The following is a 19,895-nucleotide window of genomic DNA, read 5'->3' on the forward strand; positions in this document are numbered from 1 at the left end:
CTCTCTCTCTCTCTCTCACCAGCAAAAAAGAAGAAAAAAAAAATAGAATAACTAGGAAAATCCTGGGGAAAAGGAACCAAAAAGAGTGACAATGCCTCTCAGGTATTAAAACACACTTTCAATAATTCAAATGCTGTTTTTGTACATAAATAGACTAGTGGAACACAATACAAAGTCAAGAAATACACTAAAATATATACAGGAAATTAGATTATGATAAAAGAGTCATCTCAAATCAGCGCAGGAAAGATTAACTATTCAAAAAATAGCTTTGCCCTCAGAACTCCAATTGGATCCAAGAGTTGAATATTTAAAAATAAGCGAATGATGAAAATACTAAAGGAAAACATGGGAGAATTCTTTTGTAAACCTGGCATGAAAAGACCTTTCTCACTCAAACTCAAAAACTAAAAGACTTAGAGAAACAATTTATAAATCCTGCTAAACAAAAACTGTGGAAAATATTTACAAAAGTTAAAGCCATAACAAAATCAAGAGATAAATGACAAATTGGAGGAAATTATTTGCAACTCTTATCACAGAAAGAGCTGATCTCAATTTATAAAATATCCCTAGAATTTCACAAAATGAAAAACAAATCAACTCAATATAAAAGCAGATAGGTCACAGAAAAGGAAATAAATCTATTTAAAATATGCTCACTCTCACTCGTGATAAGGAGAATGGAAATTAAAACTACAATGAGATAACATTCATCACCTTATATTGACAATTATCTATAAATTTGGTAACAATGTGTTAGTTTCTATCATTACTGTGTCAAATTGCCACAATCTCAATGATTTTAAAAACACAAATTAATTATCTTAGAGTTGTATAGGTTAGAGTCCAATATGGGTCGCACTGGGCTGAAACCAAGGTGTCAGCGGGGCTGCGTTCCTTTGTAGAAGTTCTGGGAGAGAATCTGTGTCCTTGCTCTTTCCAGCTTTGGGAGCTGCCCGCATTCCTTTGCTGATGACCGCATTTCTCTGTCCTAAAGCAGCACCATTGCATCTCTCTGTGTTTTTCTTCTGTAGTCACATCTTCCTCTGACTGACTTTTTTTCTGCTTCCCTTTCCTACTTAAAAAATTTTTTATTAAATCTATTTGAGTGACATTAGTTTATACAATTATACAGGTTTCAAGTATATAATTACAAACCTTGGTCTTAGAGAGGATTTCATGAATTTAACCCCAAAGGCAAGGAAAATAAATAAAAGCAAAAATAAATGAATGGGACTATATCAAGGTAGAAATCTTCTGCACAGCAAAAGAAATCACCAACAAAACAAAAAGGCAACAAACTGAATGGGAGAACATTTGCAAACAACAGCTCCAACAAAGGGTTATTATCCAAAATATCATCAGAACTCATACCTCCCTCTTCTACTTTTAAGGACGTTTATGATTACCTTGTACCCATCTAGATAATCCAAAAAAAATCTCCCTATTTTAAGGTCTGCTGGCTAGCAACCTGAATTCCTCTTTGCTATGTTATTTAACATATTCACAGGTTCCAGGGATCAGGACTTAGACATCTTTGTGGGGAGGCATTATTCTCCTGACCACACACACTGCCAGCAAGGTTGCTGGAAACAAGGACCCCATGACAACTGGCGGGAGGGAAGTTGTCACAAGGAATACGCAAAATAACGTGGCAATACTTCTCAAGATTTAAAGTGTACATAACCTTCACACTACATACATATATCAGATTATTATGATGAACATCTTAAAATCATACAATGTCTGATGTCAATTCTATCACAATAAAACTGAAAAAATTAATAAAAATTAAAAATTTTAAATAAATAAATGCACATGACCTTCAATCTAACAATTCAACATGGTGAATTGATTCTACAGATACAATTGCATATAGATGAAACAATGGATGTCCACGATTTTCTATTGTAGCAAAGTTTATAATAGAATATTGGAAATAACTCAAATGTTTATTAGTAGAAAACTGATTGAATTAATGATGGTACATTCATACAAAACAATACTCTGCCAAAACTTAAAAACAATAATGTCTAAGACAATAAAGTTAGGAAGCAAAAAATGGAATATGGAAGAATAGTGTGTACAGTGTGCTAATATTTTTGTAGGAACTGGGAGCCAGATAAGAATTTATATTTATATTTACTAGTAAATACATAAAGAAAGCCTAGGAAAATACATGAGAAATAAATAATAATGACAATCTACAGGGTCAAAAGGATAGGTTGATAGGAAGCTTACTTATATACCAACACACACATATTTTTAAGTCTCAGCTCAAATGCCCCCTTCTCCAGGAGTCCTCCCTTCATTCTGAACACTCCCTCTGGGCCATTCATAGACATTTTGTGCCAATATTGGACATTTTGACAATGTTAGGGAATCTATGCTCTCCTTTAAATTACCTTAATTTGAGCTAAATTATTTTGTCCACTGAGAAGAAGAAGGAGGAAGAAGAAAAGAAAAACAAGGAGAAAAAGTCACTTCTAAATCTTTAGGAGGAGGAGATTTTTCATGTTTAACAAAAAAATATATATATATATATGAATTTTTAAATGGCTGAGAAACACTTCACTGTACCATAAACATTTTGAGGGCAGGGATAATCACCTCCAAACAGCACTTGTAACACGGCATGCTCATCATTCACTTATTCCTGTCTTCCCCACTAAACCATGAGCCCCTTAAGGGAATGAACATTTTTTGTAGTTTCCTCACACTCAGGAAGGGATCCATTTGAAGAACTGAATGAGAATAAATTTATATTTTTTACTAGAGGAAAAAGTTGGCAGCCTGGAAAATGAATACTCAGACACACACAAATCTTATTAGTTCTTTCTTATGTTATGGATTCTAAGATACATATGTTTCCACATTTTAGAATCTCTGAAATTGAGTGTTGCCTCCCAGTGCCTGCCATCCAAGCAGCAGGTATGGCCAGTTGTCACTGCCTGTGTCACTGCAACTTGGTCATAGCCATTCATGCTGCCACCTTAATTGAGGTAAGTATAAGGTGACCACAGACTTTGATCCTCAAACCAAGAAGATTTTTTTGAGAGTGAAAGGGGACAGTAACCAGATAGGATGCCATGACAAGAGTAAACAGGGACATGCTCGTTTCGGCAGCACATATACTAAAATTGGAACAATACAGAGAAGATTAGCATGATCCCTGCACAAAGATGACACAAATTCAGTAAGTATTCCATATTTTTGTAAATGAGTGAATCAAAACACTATGGTACATTTACACAGTGGAATACTACACTGTAGAAAGAAAGAAGGAACTCCTACCTTTTCCAACAGCATGGATGAAACTGGAGAGTGTGATGCTTAGTGAAATAAGCCAGGTAGCAAAAAAACAAATACCATATGATCTCACCTATAACAGGAACCTAATGAACAAAATACAAGAAGAGGCGTGAAATAAGGAAATTACTGACAGGGACAAGAGGGGAGGAGATGGGGAGAAGGAGGAGAAGAAGAGGAAGAGTCTCATAAGGAACATGTATAAATGACCCATGGACGTGAACAACAGGGTGGGGATTGACTGTGGGAGCAGGAGAGGCAGGGCCGTGGAGAGCAGCAGGTGAAAAATTGAGACAACTATAATAAAACAACAATAAAAAAATAAATTTTAAAAAAAGTACAGGACTGTCCCATGCAAACATGGACAGAGGGTCACCCTAGTGATGCACCTTGTTGGTACCACATACACTGGATTTAAATGTCATTCAAAAATGTCTTCAAATAGAGAACACTGTGATAAGCATTGAGTTTAAAAATGCCGTGTCCACAAAAAACACAGAAACAGCAGTGGGACAAAATTTGATATTAGTAAAATAAATAATCATTTTTGGAGAAATGACCACAACTCCATATTTTCTTACAAAGCAATAATTAAGTAAAGTAGATGCTTCAAGTCTACAAAGTGTGTTACATTTTTGAGTGGGAAATACACTGCAAAAGCATATTTTTATTAATATTTTTCATTTTCACCTGAGGATATGTTTATTTATTTTAGAGCAAAAGGAAGGGAAGGAGGGAGAGAGAGAGAGGAACATTGATGTGAAAAACATTGATCGGTTGCTGCCCATATGTGCCCCAACTGGGGATCTAACCCATAACTTTTTGATGTACAGGATGACACACCAACCAACTGAGTCACCTGGCCAGGGAGAGCATATTTTTAATAAATATATTTAAATACCAAACAATGATTAAAGGCATGAAAAATCATCACATCCTTCAAAATTGAAGACATATTTCAAAGCAAGAACAGGCTCTGTGACCAATTCATATATCAGAAATATTGTCACTGACAGCTTAAATGGCAACTTTTGCTTTCTTTCTCAGTGATACACAAAATCATGGTGTGCTTTACAATCCATGGAACCGTAACTTCAATAGATACAACATTTTGTCCACATAAATGCAAAGACTATCCTCATCGCTGCAGACCATGCTATATCTCACTAGAAGCTATCTGTCAGGGTGGTTTACCAAGTGCCCTCAGTGTCTGCCAGGGGTGTGCTTAGGCCAACTTCAGGCCCAGCTTCTGCCTCAAAGTAAGAATCTCTGAGTGGGCTTACCTACCTCTTGTACATAAGAAACATGAAGTAAAATCTCTATTCAAGTAAAATCTACTGCCTACTTCTTGATGTCTATAGTCAAGCTTCCCACTTCAAGTCACATTCAGTATTCTTAAGATATGGGAACATATGATCCTAAAATTCTGGCATTTTTGTTAGTCAAGAATTATGATTAGGGAGAAAGTTTCTTTTCAACTCCCCTGTCAGTGCTTCTTCCACTCACTACACCATAGTTAAGGGCTCAGAGACAGGCTCTTCCACTGAAGAAAAAGGTAGGAGAGTCAGGGGTGGAGGTGGGCAGGCATCCACCTTCTGCACCACCACACCATCTTACTCTGCTGCTTTCCCCTGTCCCTAAAATTCCCTAATGGGAATAGGTTCAAGAAAGTGATTGGTATCTTTAAGTGTAAGGTTCAGGATCCAAGGCCTTCTTCAGGTGCTAAGCACTACTCAGCAAATAAACCCATCTACCTCCCCTGCCCCCAAAGAGAAATTTTGAGCAATCTCACTGCTTCCTGAAGGGGCAAGTGGGTGTCACAGAATGGTGTGAAAAATAAAATAAAATCCCCAAAGGCTTCCTTAGGTCATCTCATTCATCCTCTTCCAGGGCCAGGGGTCAGCCTACCTCCAAAGCATGCCCTGCCAAAGCAGCCCCAGACCCCTCTCATCTATAACTCCAATGTGCCTCTGATACCAAACAAAATGCCAGGATGAATTTAATCAATTTCCCAGGGGTGGTGATCTAGGATATAGGTCTAGGATAGCAATCTTTCTCATGCAAATTAAGAAATACTGGCTGCCTTACCAATGTTCTTTCCAGTGGAAACACTCTATTATCCACATTTTATTCTTCAACTGAGTGTTCACATGCTCAATCCCACAGTATTTGCAAAACAGCTGTTTTCACACTCGAGGGAAAGTTTGTGGCCATGAAGTTGGGTGCATGCAGAAGGGTCACAATAAGTGTCCAGGACAACCTACTTGTCTGGCAGGTCCCTGTAAGTAACAGTCTGGCTGGTTCAGGATTACCACATCCAGCATCTTCCCTGCCCTTCACTGTATCTCAGACCAGCCGTTGGCTCTATTCTCAAGCCATCTTCACATTTATGTGGCAAACTCAGGTGGTCAAGCCCCTCCTCCCTGCTCAGTCTTCATCAGGATGGCTATGCCCCACCCCAACAAAGCATGAAGCTGTTGGAGCAGACCCAGAAACTTGCCGCCCCCTCGTGGGTGCATGAGCCACACCAGTCTTCACACCTAAGTGTAGGGAGGGAAGAAACTTCTGCCCGCAAGTGGGAATTCCACTGGGCCCACTGGGCATGTGCTTGTTTGTGCCTGAAAGAAAAAAAAAAAGTGAAAAGGTTCTCCAATCACAACACTTTTGATGGTGAACGTGTGGGTCTTCACATGCCAAGCGATTCTCCAGTTATTGGCAGAACCTGACTAGTCATCCTACAATTAAATTCAATTGGGACACTTAACTTCCCAGAGTTAGTACAGACCCCACTTCAAACACCAATCACAAGTTCCAAGCTGTCACATATACGTATTTCTGAGCACTTGGCTCTAATTTAGGAGTTTCCATAACACCCTCCTCAGGTTCAATAATTTGCTAGAACTGTTCACAAAACCCAGAGGAAGAGTTTACTTACTATTAACTGATTTATTATAAAGGATACTACTGAGGAATAGCCAAATGGACAAGATGAGTAAGGCAGAGGTACAGAGCTGTCACAACCTCTGTGGGAACATCACCTCCCCAGCACCTCAATGTCCTCACCAACCTTTAAGCTCTCTGGAGACTGCAGTTTAGAGGCTTTTATGAACTCAATCTCCAGCCCCTCTCCCCTTCCTGGAGGATGGGAGACAGAGCTGAGAGTTTCAAGATTCTAATCATGGCTTTGTCTTTCTGGTGACCAACCACATCCAGAAGCCATCAAGTGCGGCGTTATTAAAACAAAGACACTCTTATCACCCAAGAAATTCCAAGGGATTTGGGAGCTCTATGGAAGTAACTGAAATCAAAGACAAAATATTAAGGGGGAAAAGATGCTCCTCACACTCCTATAGCTCAGGAAATTACAAGGGTTTGAAGAGCTCTGTGGCAAAAACTGAGGGCAGACACCAAATGTATATTTCTAATTTTGCCACAATTTCATTCTTTTCTCCAGTTAGGAGGTATCTCATGGTTTACTAGCAATAGCACATTTCTCCTCTACCTCCCAGTAGAAACCTCTCCCCTCCTCTGCCGTGCCCTATAGTAAGGGTGCCTCTGGGCCCCTGTGCACTGTACGAATGCAGCATGACATCGCTCAGACCACTGAGCAGCCTGACTGCTCCCTTTGACTCTCCTCCAGAAAACAGGACTCAGAAATAGAAAGCCTTGGAACAAAGGCAGGGAGGGGGAAACAGAGGGCACCTCCTCCAGGGTTCCTCACACCTGCCCTCCACACCCTCACCTCCACTGTATCTGCCAAGTTATCAGGAGCTGCCCCACGCACATAGCAGGTGACCCACTATGGAATGAATAGGGAATCTGATACAGAAATTTGGGGTTGGGAATATCTCAGGCGGGGTTCCCCATGCAAGAGAAAGGAGACCAATACTAATCATGCCTGTGCTCTGTGGATTTGTGTTTATGCCACCCTTGTTTTCCCGTCAACAGGCGCAGACCAGCAGCCTACTTTACAATGACCCAACAACCAGCCTGACTGCATGTGTGCCGTGTTTCTGAACCCACCAGCAACTGAAACAAAGCAGACAACACCTATCACCAACCCACATCTTTCCAGGAACAACCATCCACTCAAATCTGCAGAAGACTTATTTCCTTAGTATATAAAAACAACCTTTTCAAGAATTTTTTTAAATGTGTTTAATTCTATATAAACAATTCTGGAGTTGTATGCAAGTGAAGCAAGTATACGAGGGTGTCATTTAAAACACAGGAATGCATCTTTTGCAAGTCCATTTCTCAGCTTCCATGTATTTCAGCTCTTCCCATGACATTTAACATCTGCAATGTTTCTGCAGGGTACTGGACATTTCTTCATCAAACTTCACCTAGAAAATCATCATGTCCTTGAGCTTGGGGTACAGGACCAGCTACAGGGCAATGGTTACAAACCCTTCAGTGTTGTATTCAGTTTATAGAAAGAGAAAGGGGTTACACTCATAACATTTCTTTACCATGAAAAATGACGGAATCACTTCTGCTCTGCTTTATCTTTTAGGTACTGCTGCTCATATCCAGAGACCATGGTCTCTGATAGATCCTATGGTAGAGTCCAGCATGGCCAGCACTCATGAGGACCTACTATGTGCATGGGCCCCTAAACACAGTTAAGTGCTATGGGAATTCAGAGATGAAGAAAGAGAATCTCTGGTTGGGAGGATGGACATACAAACGACCAACTAGAATGGAAAGCAGCATGAAATCAGTGTCATTACAGAGATTCAAGTAAGACACACCATGAAAAGGGCCACTGAATCCATCTTAGTGAGTGTACAAACAAACTATGTGAAGAAGGTAGCATTGGTACTGATTTTGAAAACCACTGAGTTATCAGTTATAACTAGAGCAGGGACCCTCAACCTTCACTATTTATTAAGAATCACATGGGTGACAGAAATTCCACTTCTGGGAATATATCTGAGAAAACCTGAAACACTAATTCAAAAGAATACATGAACCCCTATGTTCATTGCAGAGTGATTTACAGTAGCCAAGATTTGGGAGCAGCCCAAGTGTCCATCAGTAAGTGAGTAGATAAAAAGATTGTGGTATATTTACACAATGGAATACTACTTGGCCATAAGAAAGGAAATCTTACCCTTTGCAACAGCATGGATAGACCTGGAGAACATTAAAATAAGCTAGTCACCATATGTGAAATCTAAAGAACAAAATCAACCAACAAAATAGAAACAGACTCATGTCAGAGGATAGGGGGCTAGGTGGAAAAGGTGAAGAAATTAAGAGAAAAAAAAAGAAAAACTCACAAACACAGACAACAGTATGGTGATTGCCAGAGGGAGAAGGGGGTGAGGGAAGTAAAAAAGAGCCAAGGGGGGGGTGGTAATGGAGGGAAACTTGACTTGGGATGAACACACAATACAGTACACAGATGGTGTATTAAGAATTGTACCCTTGAAACCTATATAATTTTATTACCTGATGTCATCCTAATAAATTCAATTTTTAAAAAAGAATCACATGGGTGGGAAAGGCAGGGATTTCCTTTAGAAATGCAGCAACCATGAGAGATGTACTCTATCAGTAAGAGAAGCACAGACAAAAAGTTCTCAAATTTATCTGTGCATTAGAACACCCTAGAAACTTCTTTAAATTAAAGGTGTTTTTCCAGAAGAACGGGTTTTAAACACTTTGGTCTCAGAACCCCTTTATCTCTCATAAATTATTTAGGGCCCCAAAGAGCTTTGATTTAATATGACTTAGTAAAATATAAATAAATTTAAAATTAATTGATTAAAATATATTTGTTATATTAAAAATTGAAACTAAGAATTTTTTAAAATATTATTCATTTAAAACAAAAGTAATGAACCATTACATACTGACAGAGATAACCTTATAGTAAAAAATAACAAAGCTTTCCAAACTAAAAAAAAATTATTGAATGTTGTTTTACAATTTTGAAAATGTCCTGTATGTCTTGTCTGGCTTCATATAAAATAGCTGGATTCTCATATCTGGTTCTCCATTTAATTTATTAGCACATTACAAGTCAGATAGTCTCTAGAAAATTCCTCTGTACATTCATGAGAAGATGAGAGGGTAAAAAAAAACTAATTTGTTATAAAATTAGTTTGGACTTTGCAGATCTCCTGAACTAGTAATCTGGGACCTCTGGGGATCGAACGTACTTTGAGAACCTCTGTTCTCTAGATTCCATAGGTCTAAAAGTGTTACTGAATAGCAATTTGGGTTCCCACTGCCCACTGCCTGCTGCCACCCTCCAGGCAAAATTCCAGAGGCAAAGGTTTGGTGATAAGGGAAAGGAGTCTTTATTCAAGAACAGTCACTTAAGCCTATCAAGTCACAGCTTTAATCACTTCAGCCTATCAATCAAGGTTAAACTCCTGGGTTCTGCTAGCTTTTCCCCTGTTAGTTTCTATGGGGTTAGTTTACAAACTAAAACAACATGATACAGAAAATCTACACAATTTCAGAAGAATGGCAGGCTTCTGCCTCAGAGCCTGTTCCCTCTAGAGCACCCAAAGAATAAACCTGCCCCCCCCCCCCGCCAGACCAGCCCAATCCTGGGCTGTGCCTGGAGTTCCTTCCCATACAAAATATCATCTGTTGGAAAATGCAGGCAGTGACAGAACAATCATCCAGGCATCCCTGAGGAAGAAGAGAGAGCCAGGGAGCCAGAGCCTGAGAGAGAGCCAGCTCAGGAACCAGTAAAGCTCATGAGTCAAAGAGCCAGCCCTCTTTTTATTTCCATTGGCTCTGGAGGCATTCAGCCTCTCAGCCAATCATGTCCTCGACTGCTTTCCATTGTCTTGGCAAACTCCTCCTATGGCCCCCCCTACTTCTCCCAGTAATCTGGGTCAGATCTGTCTGTATCAAACGGTGGTTAGGGCATGTGATTTAGAGCCAGGTTGGAGGACCACTACATGATACCCATTTGAAGCCCTAAATATCAAGTGTTCTACAAATCCAGAGAGACAAGAAAGGTGTCCAGGAACTAACTCTGTTTAGGGTCATGAGACAGAATCAAAAATTAGGTTTAAGCAGCAGTTGTGGGTAAAATAAATGAGAGAAATGTCAGAAAAACACCTAAAATTTAATTTCTTTAAATTTTGCTCTAGAGTTCACGATGCTGACTGTACATCAAAAAAGACCCTTTTCCTATTTTATACTTATTTTTATTTTTTAATTACAGTTGACATATATTATTGTATTAGTTTCAGGTGTACACCCTAGCGATTAGACATTAATAACTTACAGATCGTCACAATAAATCTAACACCCATGTGACACCACACATAGTTTTTAGAATATTATTGACTATTTTCCCAATGCTGTACTTAACACCCAAAACGATTCTGAAACTACCCACCTGTATTTCTCAATCCCTTCACCTTTTCCACCCATCCCCTCCACCCCTCTCCCATCTGGCAACCATCAAAATGTTCTCTGTGTCTATGAGTCTGTTTCTGTTGTGCTTCTTTATCTATTTTGTTTTGTAGATTCACTTGTTAATACATATATATTTATTGCCATTTTATTGTTCATGACTTTGATCAAAAAAGACCCTTTTTCAAAAACAACAGAAAGTTTGGTTTAATAATACAACTATCTTGGGCCTCCCTTCAAAGGATTCTGAATTACAATGGGGGCAGGGACTGGGCAAAGGTATTTTTAACTAGCTACACTGGTGATTCTGATGTACTGCCCAGTTTAGGAACTCTGCTATCAATCATATACTTCTGTTTTGTATATAATGAAAAGGCTATTCAATTGTATTAAAATGACATTTATTTTTATTTTTATTCCTAAACAAAATATCTTCCTAGGATTCTGTCTATATCTGAAAAGATACTTCGCTCTTTAAAATCATATACTTATAATCTGAGTATTACAAGCATACTACCTATATTTCTTACCTTTCTTTTTCACACATACTGTTTTTTAAAACCTAACTCTAAATTAAAGGGCTAGAAAATGCCACTGCTATTCATAGACAAATAATCGATTCCTTATTTCCATAATAAACTTTTAAAACAGTGTGTTCCTAATGGAAACTCATTGTTACTGAATAAAAAACTTCTTGGGGAGGAAAACAGTATCTTCGTATATAATCTACATTGGGGATGCAAATTGTAAAGAAACAGACACCAGAGGATTTGCATTTAATAAAATCTAAAGCAAGTCATTCAGAAGCATCACTACCGTGTACAGAAGCCTTTCACATCAGGGGCAGGCTGACCTGCCCACAAGCCCAGGACCCTTGATCAAGGAAAACACGCCATTCGCCAGAACCCCTACGTTGCTGTTAAGAGGAAATTCACCATAACCGCCAAGAATGGAAAGTGGTGAGTCAGTGTCAATTATTAAACTTTTAAAAAAACTTTCAATAATCCTAATGTTTATTTTTGATATCACAAAGTCATAAATGAGGCAAAGAATGAGACAAAATCTCCTTAACTCTATAAAGAAAAAATAAAAATATAAAAAACATATACCAGAGACCTATTTAGAACTCTTGGTAACATTTTTATAATCCTAGTCACATTTAATTACCAATTATTGATTTACTTTCGCTGCATAGAATTTAGATTGGTATTTATTCTGAAAGACTAAGTCTATTGAACATTATTTTTATAAAATGAGGAACTGGATATTAAGGTATTCTTTTTCAGTCTACTAAAATTTTATGGTAAATTTAATGACTTCCAGTAAGTCCTTTGTTATAAGGAAAGTGCTAGAGGAGAATCCACATATATATAGAACTTGAACTATCTTTTATTCATGCATCTTGCTTTGGGATCTTAAGCTAAGGTTGAAGGACTTTCCACATACACAAGATAAGGAAGAACTTGAGCCATTATTTCATGAAGTCAAACTATCTATAGATCTTTCTCTGTTCACTCTGAAGATCCAAATATTAGTGTCAGCACAGACTAAGACTCAAATTTGAGGTTAAAAAGTTAGCATTTTAAATGTCAATAAATAATGACAAGAAGTATTTCAAAAATGCTTTATAAAGTACCTTAAAAGAAAAACTAATGTTTTAGAAATGCCATAGCCCTTCAAAGTTTGGTCTGAAAAGATAAGAAGACAGCAAGAGCCATAAAAGCATCTATGTTCTGCAGCATGAAAGTGGTTATTGACAGAAATGTTAAGTTTTCGGATCCAGCTCTGAGGCTTAAAAGGTGGGAAGGAGAGGTGACTCCTGGGAAGGCCTGTGGATAGATGCCCGCTACGTGGGCAAACCAAACTTCGACAAAATCCTCACAGATTATCTAATTTGGCTTCACTTCTTTAAAAGTTTTGGACTTTATTTCCAGTTTAAGATTTCGTAAGCAATATATATTATTTTCTGCTTAATAATTATTATTTTGAACATTTCAAGATAACTTGCTGAATGTGCCTTTCCTTCTATTCTGCTGGAGGTTTCCCATAAAAGACGAATATGGTGTAATTTCCCAGATCAGAAGTGAAACCAAAACTTCTGAGCCTGTCAGGGGTGTAGACCTAGCACTATTACTCCTGGGCGGATACCTGCTTCCCCCTGTGAGAGCGCTCTGTTCCTCAGCAAGGCAGGCCGAGCTGGGTTAGCAGCACAAGGAGACAAACACCGGCAGTGCAGGGGCTGGCACCTGAGCCAGATGGTGCTACAGCACACTGTATTGTCACTGGCCTGTCCAGACCTCATTCTCAGCACTTCCCTAACAGGCAGCGAAATAGAACCAACATGGATGCTGTCCACCAAGAGCTCACCATTTAGGATTTTTATTCTGCACTGTCTTGAGTGAGAACATGCCTATATTCCATACCTCGATGGTCTACAGTGCAGGGAGACACCCGTCTATTATCTTAATCCTGGCATTGTCTAATGATATAACTCAAAGTGTAAATTGTTCTTTTCTAAAGTTATGAGGTGGGTTTTTTTTTTTATTTTATTCTTTTTCTACTTTGTTTCTAACCATCTCTTTATCCCCTTACCCATGTAACAAGAGCCTGCTTGGAGACTAAAATTTTTAAAGAAAGAAAATATATTCCAGAGAACATCATCAAAAATAATAAAATAAGAATGTGCTTCAAATACTATAAATGTATTTGATATTTAATAACTAAAAAAAGTTTAGGAATTACCTAAATTCTTAAATATTCAATTTCAAAATATATGAATTTGACTTGATGCAGAAGATATTTAATTTTCAAAACAGTATTTAAGTAACAGCACCATTAAACTTACTAGGGGCTAAATTCTTCAGCAAAGTAAACAGGAGCAAAAGGAGAGGATGGGATTGAGACAATCCGCCGCATACACATAATCACAATACTACAGTACAAACTTTTTTCCAAATTCTAAAGAATAAATTGGTGCTTATTAATGAATTTGCTTGTGCTGTCCTTCCGGAAACTCATATCTTTGTTTTCTCAACAACTGATCCGAATGCAAGTTTGTATCTAGAGTATTTGAATAAAAGCTCCAGCCTCCCCTGGTTTATGCAGGTGTGGAGTCTTTAAATAGACACAACGCACAGAGAAAATAAGGTTTGAGAGTAGGGATACTGGTAACATTTTTAAATTCTAAATTTCACTGCACTCCAAAAAAGGAGGGCAGGGTGGGTTAAGGCTCTTTCAGAATTCTCAAAAGCACAAAGAATATCCCAGACAATAGTTTAAAGAATTTGTGCTAGGTTCCATTGTTTAGTTAAAATTTATTTTAATTCACCTGAGGTGCTGCATAAAACATCGGTGTTTGCTTTTTGGTACCACTGCTTCAGAACATAGTTTATCCCCACTGCCCCTGTTTTCTCATCACCAGAGAAGGGCTTTCATTGCCACCTCTTATGAAACTGCTCTCCTACCTTCTGAAAAAAGATCTGCACCTTTCCAAGCCCTGTGGTTTTTCTGGGCTTTCATTTTCCTCAACTTCTCCAAGGCATTTTATTTACTCCACAAGTATTTATTGAGCACTTACTAGGTTCCAGATACTTGATGCCACTGGTGATTTCTAAATCCAACTGAAATCCCATCCCTTCCCACGAAACATTCATCAACAGTCAAAAGTGTATTCTTCCCCTCCCCTACTCTTTCACATGTGAATATCTTATTTCTCTCACTAAAATAGGATCTCTTTGAGGACATCTGTTATGTATTCTAAACTTATTTTGCATCCCCTGTGGCATATAGCCCCATACTTTTCACCAAGTCAGTGCCAACTGATACTTAAGACTGATTATTTTATGACAAAACTTCAGAAGTGTTGATCTGGTTATTTGTCATCTCATGAACTTTACCACTCTATTCATGACTATGTGGTTATTTGTTAAACTTATTTAAAATAGGTGTATTTCCTCTAGGCTTTTTGGCATACACATAAAGTATAAATAGATCATTCAGATAGAAATCATCAATTAAAAAGCCCTTCGGAAAAAAAGTGAAGCCAAGACTCTCTGCAAACACACAAAGAATCCAGCCTGGACCGCTTAAACTTCCACCTTCTCCTACTTCTCGGACCCAAGTCCACACCTGCCAGCAACCAGTCAGATGTTTCCCTTTTTGCTTAGCCAGGAATGCCTGTATTAGAGTTGGCCCCACCTCCACAGGAACCTTATCTAAAGTCATTATTCTTACCTGTGGTTCCACCAGAATTACCAGGAGGGCTTATTAAAACATGACCTGGACCCCTACCCCTAAAGTCTCTGATTCAGTACATCTGGAGAAGGGCCTGAGAATCTGCATGTCTCAGTTTCTAGCTGATGCTGCTGCCACCGGCCAGGAGATCACACTTCGAGGATCACTGGTGTGTATTCTCACTTTGACTCATCTGTTTGGCTTTGACCTTCACCTTCTTCTGACATTTAGTACTTGAGTCATTCTCCTACACCAGGCTGCTTCTAGGGGCACTAGAGGGGTCTTGGCCACTTAGCCTATGGGTACCACCCAACCACCACCCCTCCCCCCTTCTTTAGTTCAGTCACAAGAGCCAACCTTGTGCCCTTGACCCCAATTTCTTTCTTCTCTTTCAAAACATTCCATCATTTTCTCCCTCTCCCCTAAATCTTTAGTCCCTTTGTCTAACCTATTTAAATATCCTCAAATCTTTGCCACCCATAAGTATATAAATGGATATAAAAACATAAGCAAACCTCTCCTTGACACTAGTTCTCTCTAGTTATGATCCAATCTCTTGCTTCCCTTTCTCATTCAAAATTCAAGAAGTCATTTTCCTCCCTGTCTCCACCTCTACCCTTGGCATTCTTATCTGTAAAGTGAAGAGGATTAGGAGATGAGGTCAGAGGTGTCATGGAACAAAATTCTAGCTACTCTACACATCCAAAGTTGCCATTGATAAGGTCTAACACCAACCACTAAATTGAAATCAATGGGTACTTCGCTCTCTTTATCTTCCTGAATCATTCTGCTGTATCTTATACTTTTTCCTTCTTTCTTCAAATCTCCTCCCCTGAATTCTGTGGTATCTTATTCCCCTTGTTTTCCCTTGTTCTTCTTCAACCATTTCATCTTCATAGATGAAGATGAAATAATCTTTCAAATAAGGATGTTCCCCAGGTTCCTACCTTTAATCATTTAGTCCAGAGCTTCCCAACCAGCGTTTCAGGAATTGATGTTATAGGAGTTTCCAGGATATTGATCCTCTCAGCCCTTGGGGATAGCTTGGCCTGTTTGTCCCAATGTGCCCAACATGTGTTGTTTCTATGTGTGCCATCCTGTGACTCTACCTCTCAAACACGCCCCAAGAGAGATTCCATCCTCTTTCCTGGCTTCATCACCAACAGTATGATGGCTCTGACCTTATGTACTCAGACCAACCCCATGGTGGAAGCTTGAGAATAACCCTTAAATTTTCCTTCTCCTTTCCCTCCCACATATAAATAATTCCCAAGTCCATCTGCTCCTTGTTTTCCTATCTATCACTACTTACACCCCACTACCTCTGGCCTGAATTATTCTAGAATCCTCCTGCCTGCTCTCCCTGTGGTTTTGGTATTCTTAAATCCACCCTTCATGGAGCTGCCAGATAAATCTATCTAAAATGCAAATCTAACGACAGTATATTCCTATGCGTAACAGCCTGCAATGGCTCTATGACCTTTGTGTCAACAGGATGAAGTCCAAACTCCTTCACGCAAGAAACTTCACGACTGAGCTCTACTCATTTTATTTCCCCAGGCGGAGTGCCTGCCACCGCCTCCCTCACACACCTGTCTGTTCTTGCCTCCAGCCATTGCCCATGCTGTCTTCTATACCTGAATGTCCTTGCCCATTTTGCCATCTCCACACATCCCTGGCCTCAGCTCAGGTGTCACCTTGCCTTCCCTAACTCCCGCCCACACTCACAGGAATCGACACAGCCTGTGTTTTTCAGAATATCCCAGGCATATTTCTCTTGTTGTACTTAGCACATTGCATTATCATTATTTTTTAAGTATTTCTCTCCTCACACTTGATAGCATGTCCTTTCATATCCCCAGTTCTGACACAATGCCTGAGACAGAACACATTCAATAAATAATTGATGAATAAATATAGCTTTAAGCTTTTCTAAAAGATAAGACATACTTCAAGTTAGCAGATATATAGTCCAAAATCCTGTCAAAATTAGACCCAAGAGACCATTCAAATAACTCTGTTTTGCTAAAATCATGTTTTTTGTAGTATTATTTGTATTAAATAATACATTGTCTTGGAACCTAGATTTTTTTTCTCCTTCATTTTGTACATGCACTTTGTGTAAAATTTGGTATTTTTCAAAGCATTTTCATATACATATATTATAAAACTCTGAAGTCAGCTATGCTCTTATGTTCTGCAGCTGCGAAGAGAGGGGGGGGTCTGCTGCATGGGCAACAGTAGACCTTCCATATCACCCTGCCCAGGCTCTGTAGCTTCAGCTTCACTGGAGAGGACACTCCAGCGTCATCGCAAGATGTCGATTCAACACGGGAGGAGACAGATACCGTATCACTCCCGAGTCAGACTGCACAGCCATTCTCGGCGGTGCAGATAGACTCCTAAGAAGCTACACCATCGTCTCTCGAGACGGACGGCTGCCGACGACACATGATGCTAAAGTCTCTGCTGCTGAAATTGTTGGTAAGCCAGCAACAACACCTCAATGAATCAAACCATCCAACCTTCTACAGAACAATTTCAGTTCAAAAATGTCTTATGATCCCTCTAATTAACTTCAATTTAGTGCTTAAATACTTCCTATAATAATCCAAACAAAAGGCATATCCTATCTTTGTTTGATCATCCTTAGTGACGAGGAATTCACTATTCCCAAAAACCATTGTTGCCAATTTTAGAATGTTGGGGGAATATTTTCTCTACAGTCTGTTATCTCTCTGTAATTTCATCAGGGTAAAAATAGCAAACTTTCTGGTTGTTAGAACTATAATTTGACCTAAATCTGGAACCTAGCTACTAAGTCTGGTTATTAGTAGCTATGAGACGTTGGCAAATAACTTAGCCCCAGACCTCAGCTTCTTCATCTGTAAAATGGATCAAATGAAATAATGCATGTAAATTGTCAAGCACTATAACGTGGTCAATAACTGCATGTGGTAAGTGCTCAATAATTATTTGTTAAATAAATGAATGACTCTTCCCTTATCCTTGGCCTAGTTTCAAAGCAGCAACTCCTCATTAAATCACTACATTTTCAAAAATAAAAAATACATACAAATGACCAACTCCTAAAGAATATAATCTTCCTGAAACAGTCCAGTTGACCCGCTCACCCACATCAGGCAGAAATATGATGCAGCAGAAATACTGTCACACTGTAACTTGAATCATGCAAATCTAACTTTTGCTTCATGTATTAAGAAGCATCATTTCTAGTGGCACCCAATCCCTGATCATGCAATGAAAGCATAAATTTTAAGTCTTCCGTGAGTAAATTTTGACAAACCAGAGGACAAAAAAGAGGACACTTTGAACAGCTGTTGTGTGAAAGACGGAATAGTGTTTCTTTCACTTAATCAGAGCTTGTATGAGTTTCCATTAAGGACCAGAAGATAAGACTAAATGACCTTTAATGAAGTCACTTCAAATTCAAGTTTATTGCCCTGATGACTCAGTTGGTTGGAGCATTGTCCTATACACCAAAATGTTGCGGTTTCAATTCCTAGTCAAGTTACATACCTAGATTGCAGGTTTGATCCCTGGTTGGGGTGCATATGGGAGGCAACAATCAATGTTTCTAATCTCTCTCTCTCTCTCTCTCTCTCTCTCTCTCTCTCTCTCTCTCTCTCTCTCTCTCTCTCTCTCCAAAAGAAAATATATCCTCAGATGAGGATAAAAAAAAATCTGTCATTCTAAAGAGAAAATAGCATCACAATTATCAACTCTGAATACATTCCTCCAGAGGTTAACCTAATTACTCCATCCACATTTGATTGTTACTATTCTACTTTCTTAAGTCCCAGGAGACTACAGCAAACGAGTGTATCAAGGTGTAAGAGTGAAGCACACAGTCAAAGATCTACTGGCAGAAAAACGATCCAGGCAGACAAGTAACTCAAGATTTAATGTAAGTCTTAATTTAATACATTCTGAGGTCTTGGTGGGGGGAGTACATCTTCTATTAAGGTTAGTCATTTCCCCTATCCCTTTATTTATGCACCAGCCTCTCACCTCTTGAGTCTGATATCTGGATCCCAAAGCCTCCCTTCAACTCACACTTACTATAATTAGCATTATTAACACTATGGCATATCAGTCAGGTAACAAGTAAGCATTCCAAGAGCTCTGCGAACTTATTGGCTAACTACTACAGCTAGTGGCAATGCAAGAAGAATATGTCTTGATTTTTCACTTCTCCCTGGTTATGAATTAACAAAGACTCAGGTGGTGAAAATAAAGCTTACCTTTATCACATCTTATTCTAAACCTGATAGAGACAACTTAGAAGAATCCTCTCTGTAACATGCAAAGTCAGATTTTAAAATTCAAGCAGGGCTCAGTCATAAGAAAAGATGAAATACTGCCATTTGCGACAACATGGATGGATCTTGAGAATATCATGTTAAGCAAAGTAAGTAAGACAGAAAAAGTCAAGAACTGTACAATTTCACTCATCTGTGAGATACAGAACTTAAACTCATAGACAAAGACAACAGTATGGTGGTTACTAGAGAGGAAGGGAAAGGAGTTATAAAGGGTAAAGAAAGTCAAGTATATGGTGATGGAATATTTGATGTTAGATTGTAAATACAATACAATATACAAATGATATATTATAGAACTGTACACTTGAAACCTGTGTAATTTTATTAACCAATGGCACCCCAATAAACTTATTAAAAATTCAGAATAAAAAAATAAATCCTAGTAGGAGATGCTTGAAGTCCAAAACCCTTATCTGCCATATGTGTCTTCATAAATAGCTACCTTTGTGCCTAAAATGTTTAAGTAGTGGAAATTCTCTACACACACAAAAAAGATCCTAGAACAGAAATTACATTTGACTATCAAGATGGGTATATAATCATTATTCTATTAGGTAAAATACAACAACATGAATGTCAGGCATCTGTCAAGCATTGCTGGGGGCAGGACATGAG

At 38.6% G+C, this 19,895-nt stretch overlaps 1 non-coding gene across 1 annotated transcript; it reads left to right on the top strand.

Annotated features, from left to right (window-relative positions):
* The first annotated feature begins 3,113 nt into the window (after positions 1-3,113).
* Positions 3,114-3,218, top strand: LOC150018894 (U6 spliceosomal RNA). The gene has a single exon (XR_016509396.1). It is a non-coding gene; the product is annotated as a U6 spliceosomal RNA (small nuclear RNA).
* Positions 3,219-19,895: the final 16,677 nt, after the last annotated feature.

The sequence above is a fragment of the Furipterus horrens genome, unplaced genomic scaffold (genome assembly GCF_987537825.1).
Source record: "Furipterus horrens unplaced genomic scaffold, mFurHor1.1.pri manual_scaffold_2, whole genome shotgun sequence".
NCBI classification, from domain to species: domain Eukaryota; kingdom Metazoa; phylum Chordata; class Mammalia; order Chiroptera; family Furipteridae; genus Furipterus; species Furipterus horrens.